General features: G+C 38.2%; 1 protein-coding gene across 4 annotated transcripts in view; it reads right to left on the minus strand.

Annotated features, from left to right (window-relative positions):
- The window catches only part of zmiz2 (zinc finger, MIZ-type containing 2), a 38175-nt gene extending 37555 nt beyond the window's left edge, over window positions 1–620 (minus strand). For 2 of the 4 annotated variants that reach the window (XM_044144691.1, XM_044144689.1), the window contains exon 1: window positions 537–617. The gene's annotated coding sequence lies outside the window, so the exon portion shown is untranslated. Of the gene's footprint in view, window positions 1–93 lie in introns of all 4 variants that reach the window. The other 2 variants (XM_044144688.1, XM_044144690.1) reach the window with 2 other exon arrangements.
- Between the last annotated feature and the right edge of the window lie 7792 nt (window positions 621–8412).

Genomic DNA, 8412 nt, shown 5'->3' on the forward strand with positions numbered 1-8412 from the left:
CCTCTCTCTGTCTGTGTCCGCGTGTGTTCTGTGCGCGCGTGTTCCCCTCCGTCACTAAAACAGAGAATAGCAGCTGTTTTGTTTCAACCTTACCTTATCGGGCTGCTCGGGGGATAAAGCGCAGACACTCCGGGTGATGGAGCTCCGCCGTTAAAAAACAAAAACAACAAAAACAACAAAAAACAAGCACAAACGTGAAGAAATAGGCGCAGGTAGTCCCGTTTTGAAGGAAATGGAAGAAGGCGCTGCGCTGGCAGCCTCTCGTCGCTTTAAGTTTGGGTTATATGTCGCTGTGTTAAGTGCCAGCAGAGGACTGGAATAAGAGAGCTGTCTGTGGAGGGGCTTTAACACGCTGCTGGCTGAGCCGCTGGCTGCCACCCTGAGCTAACTGAGAGCTACTTAACTCACACCGTTAACTTTGTGTAACACCGTGGAACGCTCCTTTGTGCGGCGCCGCTAAGCGCGAGCGACATTGTAACGAAAGCTAGCTAACCGAACACCTTAACACACTGCCTGTTCACTGCCCCGGAGCTTACCGTGGGTATGCTTCAGCTGGCAGACAATGAAGCTGCTTTATAGTATACAGTTATGTTAGCTTAGCTAAACGGAGATAAAGCTAGCGGTGCGTTCAATGACCTTTGAGAACTCGTATTTTTGTCAACTGACACTATAATATAAATATTAAAACATTAATACAGTTGCATCTGTGTTAATGTATTTCAGTAATCAAAATGAATAAGTGAAACTCATAAGTAGGTATGTTATGTGTATATTGCTGTGATTGTGAAGATAATGAAACGTGAAAATTATTTCTCACAAATTAAAATATTGTATTAGATTTTTTTTTTTAAATGAGATTGGGGGGCTTCTTAAAAGTTTGTTTATGTACTGTACACGTTTCATTCAATATTACTTGGCCCGGGCTCCTTTTGCATTAATTACTCCACCAGACAATATAATATATTTCATTTATTTTAATAGACACTTTACAAGAATCAAGTAAAATTGCAAACAGAACACTAGGTCATCAAACAAAATCATAAAAGGAGAACACTTAAATACACACCTTGTTTAAAAATAGTCATACATTTAAAAACTCTTCTGAAAAGATGTGTTTTTAGATATGATTAATAATCCGTCCGTGTCTGGAAGCTCTGGTAATAATCCTTCCTCCTTCAACTGCTTGTTTGAAAATGGGGGCGGGGGGGACAGCCGATGCATCTCTGTATTACTTTATTTCAGTAGGATAGGGTGTAATTTTTTTCACGAACTGTTTGTATTAAGTCAACTTTTCTTTTTTTTCTTTTCTTTTACTCCGAACCATACTTTCAGGCGTGGGAGGAGACGGGAAAAGGATATGTCCGACGGTCACTAAACGCAGCATTATCTCTTCGTGTCGCAGTCAGGTTACAGAGAGAAGGCGATGCTGCTTGAGGACCGATGTGACCACCATAGCTCAGCGGTACAAATTCTTCTGGTCTCTTTAAACTGCACTCTTTACGTTTACAAATGTGCAACTACCGTCGCGATATTTTTGTGGCACTTCTTTTTTTTCCCCCAATAACAAAAAGCAAACAAAAAAAATAAAAAAATAAAATATGTATTACATATTTATATACAAAAAAGCAAGAATAATCCAAAGCTTTAATCCTAATTTTCCCACACAGGCTGTTGCAGTTTGTGCTTGCTTTCGCAGGAGGACCTGGCAGCACAGTGTGCCTTTCCTCAATGCTCAATAGCCCTCTATAATATATTCATGAGCTCACAGGGCTAATGTCTCCCACAGAGAAAAGGATGTTTCCCCTCCCTCCTCCTGAAGCCTACTGAGTGAATGACTGCAGATTAGAGCAGATCATTTTCGAGAAAAAGCAGAAGAAAAAAAAGGAGGAGGATCATGACGTCACCTGCAGATGATCACCATGTATGGAGGTTGGGGATGGCATGGATCATGCAGCATGGCCTTGTGATTTCCCTTTACCTGCGACACACATGTGACAGAAGTACACGCTCTCTGACAGGAGCCAGAGTCCCTTAAAGCCAGCGTGGGCCCAATGGGAGACGAAGCCGGAGCCCTTGCCAGAGACGGAGCCCGGGATGGGGTTGGGGTCGGGGCCCCAGACCAGAGCCAGGGCCGCTGTTATTAGATTCGTCTGCAGTATCTTGCCACAGGGCAGTGCAGCGTGGCGAATAAACAGTCCAACCTGCCTGTGTTTTTCAGACCTCTGTTGCCCTGGAAACAGGTTCCCGAGATTTCCCATTTCTTCATTTTTTTTTCTTCTTCTCTATCCATCTCTCCTCCTCCTCCTCCTCCTACCCAGCATCACCACCACCACCACCTCTACACTCCACGCGCTGCAGCTGCCTCGCTGCTTCCTCCCCCAGCGACCTGCCGCATCACGTACAATCCCAATCTGCTGCAGTGTTTTCACTATGTCACAGGACCAGAGGCGACACGGCCATGCAGGAGCAGCGGCCGAGGAGTGCTGACCCCTTCGCTCACTCCGATCGGAGTCTGAGCGGCCATCACTGCAGCAGCAGCCTGACTTCCACAGGCAGAGAAAAGGAGCGGGGAGGAAGGGAGGGCTGGAGAGACAAAGAGGGAAAACAAAGCAGGTTCAGATTGGTTTCTGGTTTTGATGGCGGCGCAGATGCAAAATGCTCCTCTGAAATGGATCATGCAGATGGGTGTAAACGGTGAGATGAAAAGTATTTGCCTTGACTCTCCTTTTGGAGATGTCGCCTCAATCAAATGTTCAGAACATAAAAAGATAAACCTGAGTAAAATCCAAACAGCAGTTCTCAAATGTTCATTTCGGTTACCAGTGAAAAGACGACAACTTTCCAAACCAACCTGGTTGTATATGGAAAAGTAATTGATAAACTTAACCTGGAAACTGGCAACAATACTTCAATGTTTGGGAGCCGAGAACAGAAAAGAGAACAGATAGAAGAACCAGAAAGTTATGACTTTATTTCTCACTGTTTTCAACGTAGAGCCTTTAAAAGCACAAAATAAAATCTGAATATTTTTCTACATAAACCATTGTGCTTTTAGTGTTATGTTTAAGTTATAATTCCCCATTCATTTCTATCTACTTGTTGTTCTCCGTCACCCATGACAAAACTAAAAAAGGCTTAAAAATAAAGCAACTTAAGTTATAATTTAAATAGCCCATAATTTGCATTGGGAGCCTTTTCAATAAATCAATGTTTATAAGGAATTTTATTAAGAGCAGCTACTCATTAAAGATCTTTTATTTAGAACCTTACATTTTTGTAAAGGTGTAGCAGAGATTAGATCAGTCAGATTGAACAAAACTCATATAGAAGCAACATTTGAATTTGAATTTTATTTCTCAACAGTTTGTTGATGTGCATACTGGTCATTTTTGGTCTTGCAGCTTGAATGTGGTTTAAAAACTTTTTAAACCACATTTTATGTTACATTACACTGTAACTTCACTGACTCCCCCCCAAAATTGCTCTTAAGAATTTTTCCTGTTTATGGTCCCCCCCCAATAATGAGATGAGATTTGCGCCGTTGCTGCTTCAGTTCATTGAGCCTTCTGCCTAACCCAAGGTCACATGAGCTGCTGGAAAAACGTTCTCCTTAAGGATTTTGTTGGTAGTGAGCAGAATTTATAGTCCATCAGTTACGGTCCTGAAGAAGCAAAGCTGCCCCAGACCATCATACTCCCACCTCTTATTATTTTTTGGAATGATATTAGCTTTAGCTCATGCGTAACATGCTTTTACTTTCATCTTGTCAGGCCACAGAATATTTCCCCTAAAGTCCTGGGGACCACCAAGGTGTTTTTGGTCGACTTGAGACCCGTCTTAGCGTTCTTCCTGGTCAGCAGTGGCTTTGACCTTGAAATTCTACCATGGGAAAAACTTTAGTCAAGTCTTTTTCTTGTTGTTCATTCACTGACCTTCACTCAAGCCAGCTGTGTTTTGGCTGTTCTTGGTTTTCTTTTAATCTCTTCGGTGAATTGTTGATGTTCTCCTCCTGGAGTGATTCCGGTAGGAGGGGTGCGGCTTTTTCTAGATAAGTGGTTCACTGTGGTTCACTGCTGGCCAGGGCTGCAACTATAGGTCATTTTAGTAATTGATTAATCTGATGATTAATTGGATAAAAAAAAAATAGGCACATTCACAGATTTTTCAATTAACCACTTATCCTTATTTTACAAAATACTGGAAACACATTTAAGTAATACAAATAAATGATTTAACTCCTTTTTTAAAATGATAAAATTAACATTTTGTTGCATATAATGCAATTAGTGAATGCCTGATCATTCAAATTGTACAGTTATCTTATCTACTGCTCTGACTATGTTGTTCTTTGTGCAAATTACATTGTTTTTTTGATGTTGTTTCGATTACCAAAGCAGTCGACGATTATTTTAATAATCAAATCATCACAATTAATCCAAATAATTGTTTCAGAGCATCTGGAGACAAATACGTGTCACTTTTTTCCCCATCTGTTTTTGAATTTCTTTTATACTCTATGTTACTTTTTGAGATCTTTAGCCTACTTCGTGTTCTCAGGCTCTGTTTATGTCTTCCTTTTTTTTTTTTTTTTTTACTCTTTAAGGGCTTTAATTAGGCCCATGTGGAAATGTAACTCACTTGTTTTAAAAGTGTGGTTAATCACTTTTCATTAATGATGTAACTAGAGGAGCAGTCATATTTTCACACAGTCACATGTTGGATCAGGTTGCTATATTTTCCCCTAGTAAAGAAAATAATCAAACGTTTTGGTATTTAGACAGATTATCTTTGCTGGTATTTAAATTTGTTTGATGATACAAACTGTTTAAGTGAGCCAAAAAAAAGCAAAAAAAAAAACAACCCCTGAAGAAATCAGTTTTTTTCCCTCATAGCACTATATTTCATAATTGTGTTTTCCTCAACAGTCAAAAAAAAAAATAAAGTGCCACATGGAAGAGGAGTGAGGAGAACTTAGCATGTTGCCCGTCTCCTCTGACTTTCAGTCCTTTTTAAGTCATCCTTGTGTTTCTGCAGTGTTATGTGTGCATTCCTTTGTAGTGACTTCTCTTTGGCAGCCAGCAGAACATTCCAGGGAAATGGCTGACCTAGAATAACACTTACACACACACACAGAGAGAGAGAGAGAGAGAGAGAGAGAGAGAGAGAGAGAGAGAGAGAGGGAGAGAGTTGGGATGACTGAGGCAGTGAAGTCCTCCGCCCTCTTGCAGGCCAGACTCACTGAAACCGCTGTTTACCGTTCATGTGGAAAAACACAGCCACGCCGCGCTGTGTGGATGCAGCTGGGGCAAAGCCTCACATGACTGTTATCACAAGAACACATGACGCCGTGACTCCACTGACCATCTCCTCCGGCCCTGCAGGACCTTCTCAAGCGGGATAAGAAGGCATTTTCCATGATGCAAGCCTGGACTCGGCTGTCCCGGAAAACAATCTCAGTTTTTAAAACTGAAATGTGTAGTTTTGTGATCATGAAGATTTTTTTTTTTTAAATCAAAAGAAAAGCTTACATTGCCTTGCAAAAGTATTCAACTGGTAGATAAATGGGTGTTTGGACCAATACAAAGTATAGTTGAAGGATAATATTATGTTGTTGTTGTTGTTTTTTTTTTTGTTTCTACTAATTTAAATCTGAAATGTGTGGCATGATTGTTAAGTTGTGCATAACTGAAAACTACCCAATCAGCCACTGTTCCAGCCAATAAAGGCCTCTCCTCACATCTCTTTTCTGAGCTCCAGTCACTCCACCTGTGTGGCCCTTCGCTCACACAGGTGGTGTGGACACTAAACTGTTCACATAGTCTAACAGAGATTTGTTTCCACCTCACCTCTTCGGAGCAGTTAGTGCCAGTTCAAATAAATTCTTGTTGCTCTGCTGTCGCCTCTGTTCTGATTTCTCTGAAATATCCACCGGAGTTTAAATGAAATTGACCTCACATAACTACATTGATCCCAAAATCCTGAACAGTGACGGTGGAAAACTACATCTACCAGATGTCAAGAATTCTAACTCTAATGCACTGCAATTCTCACACAAATCAGATAAATTTTTCTTTTATTCCCTATTTTGAGTTGTCTTTTTTTTTTTTTTTTTACATTGTTAGCATTGGGACAATATTTGTATGAGGGTCAAAAATTTTGGTCTTTTTTTTAAAATTCCTTTATAGAGAAAATATTCTTCACCAAACTGCAGAAGTAGAGAGAAAAAAAGCTAGTTAAAACTGTCATCATCAGGAAGAATCATTTGCTTTCCCTGGATTTATTTTGGTTATTTTTGGAGAGCACAGTGAGTCATGGTGGATAGTTGGTGGAAACTTTCCATCCTTTATTCAGGCAATATTACCAGCTTGCCTCTAAAAACCAAAGAATATATTTAATAGAAAAATAGAAAAATTTGATTTTTTTTTCCAAAACGTGAAATTCATTCCAAAAGTTAGAATAGGTGATAACAGTTCAGTAAGAATAATATTCAGATTTTTCTTTCCAGTTATAGCATGTAAAGCAAGCAGACTACATCTTTAAGATTTTCCTTACTGTCCATCTTAATAATCAAGTAATAAAGAAATTGTTCTTGGTAAAAAAAAAAAAAAAAAAGTTGGAAAAGTTTTTAAAGTTGCTCTGTGTCTGAAATAACACTGTGAATGTATTACAACATTTCTTAGTTTTGACTTAGTTCATAAAATGTGATATATTTTACAGAGATATATTTTAGAATCCCTTCTGTTTGGTGTTATCAAACATCCTTTAGGTTCCGTCTTCTGCAACCTAATTTAGGAAATTCCAAAGGAAATAAAAATAGCAATAAAAAATCCTAAACCATTTAATCCAGACATCTCCACACCAGTCAGGAGTTTCTTAAAGGTCGTTCAGGAAGTGAAATATTAACTGGTAAATTGTATCTGGACAAAGTGGTTTGAGGTGCAGCAGATTGTTCCTGAAGAGGTTTGTGGTGAGTCCAGATTTATGAACCTAATGCACAAGAAGACAATGGGCTAAACTACAAGCACTCAACATGCGGAGATCTAGATTAATGCAATGTTTACAGAACAATCCAGTGAAGCGAGAGCTTCTTACTGGTCGTCTTGCATTGGAATATTTGCCTTCCATATTTAGATCCTTCTACAAGTTTCCAGTAAATGCAGAACATTTTTGAAATAGTAACCTTTTTGTTTTTAAGGCTTTACACAGGTTTCCTTCCATCTTTTCACTATTTCACCATGAGGCTTTGATTTGTAAGTAAAATGTCTTCACATATTTCGGTGCCTGGATAATGTCAACATATTGTACATTTTTTGCTGCTATTCAGAACTTTAAAATTGTATCTCACTGACAATTAATTAAAAGTATTAATCCCATAGCATTATGTAAATGTGTACCTCAGACACATTTGTATTTATTTTATGCTTCAGATGTAAATTTAGATCTCTTTTTTTATGCAAAGTTTGGCTATTACATTAATAAGTTGTTAGGTGATAACTCTAAAAAAAAAAAAAACTAAATAATTGAATTTAGTGTGAAATTCAATTATTAAGTGTGAAAATGTGAGTGTATAAGATTCGGTTTAAATTAAAAGCTTATCTCTAATAATACAAACGTGATCTTGTGAAAAACCTGGCGTTAACTCTCATATTCTGGCTCACTACTGCCATCCTCTGTTGAAAAGCAAACCCAGCAAACCCAGTGAAATCTGTGTTGTGACTAAAAGAACATAGTGCATATAGGTGTTTTTATTGTTTTTTGTTTTTTATTATTTACTCTATGATTATGATTAATTGCAAGGAAGCAAATTAACTAACTTTCAATGTATTTCATATCTCATAATTCAGGGTGCATGCTTGTTTGACTAAAATAGACAAAATAAAGATGTATATTTTTCAAGGATTATTCTGGCCTAAATCTATACTAAATTCATCAAGCTGTGTATCCGTGTGTGTGTGTGTGTGGGCGTGTGTGTGTTTTATTAGTAAATTCAGTAACTTGTCCATTTCTCTGGGCAGTTTTTATAAGTTGGAGGTCAAAATTTAAAGAATTTGACAACAATTTTCTAATAAGTCATCTCTGCATTTTCACTCATTTCCCTTGATATTACATTCTTAGTCTATTGAGGTAAGTATGATGTTATCCAACCCATATTCAGCTACAGAACACACCTGGGAGGATTTTTCACAAGTGTTAGGAATATAATTCTGTAATTCTTTGAGCATTATCCCAAGATGATTTCTAGAGATGTGACATTTTGGGTCCTCAAAACAGTCTTTGTTTTCTTTATCATCTGATTAAAAATAAATAAATAAAAATAAACACCGATTTATTAAGTTTGGGGAACATTCTAGTACTCTCCGTATATGCAATTAATACAGTCTTTAGTTTTGGTGGTTTAAACGTTATTTTCAG

The sequence above is a fragment of the Gambusia affinis genome, linkage group LG17 (assembly GCF_019740435.1).
Source record: "Gambusia affinis linkage group LG17, SWU_Gaff_1.0, whole genome shotgun sequence".
NCBI lineage: Eukaryota > Metazoa > Chordata > Actinopteri > Cyprinodontiformes > Poeciliidae > Gambusia > Gambusia affinis.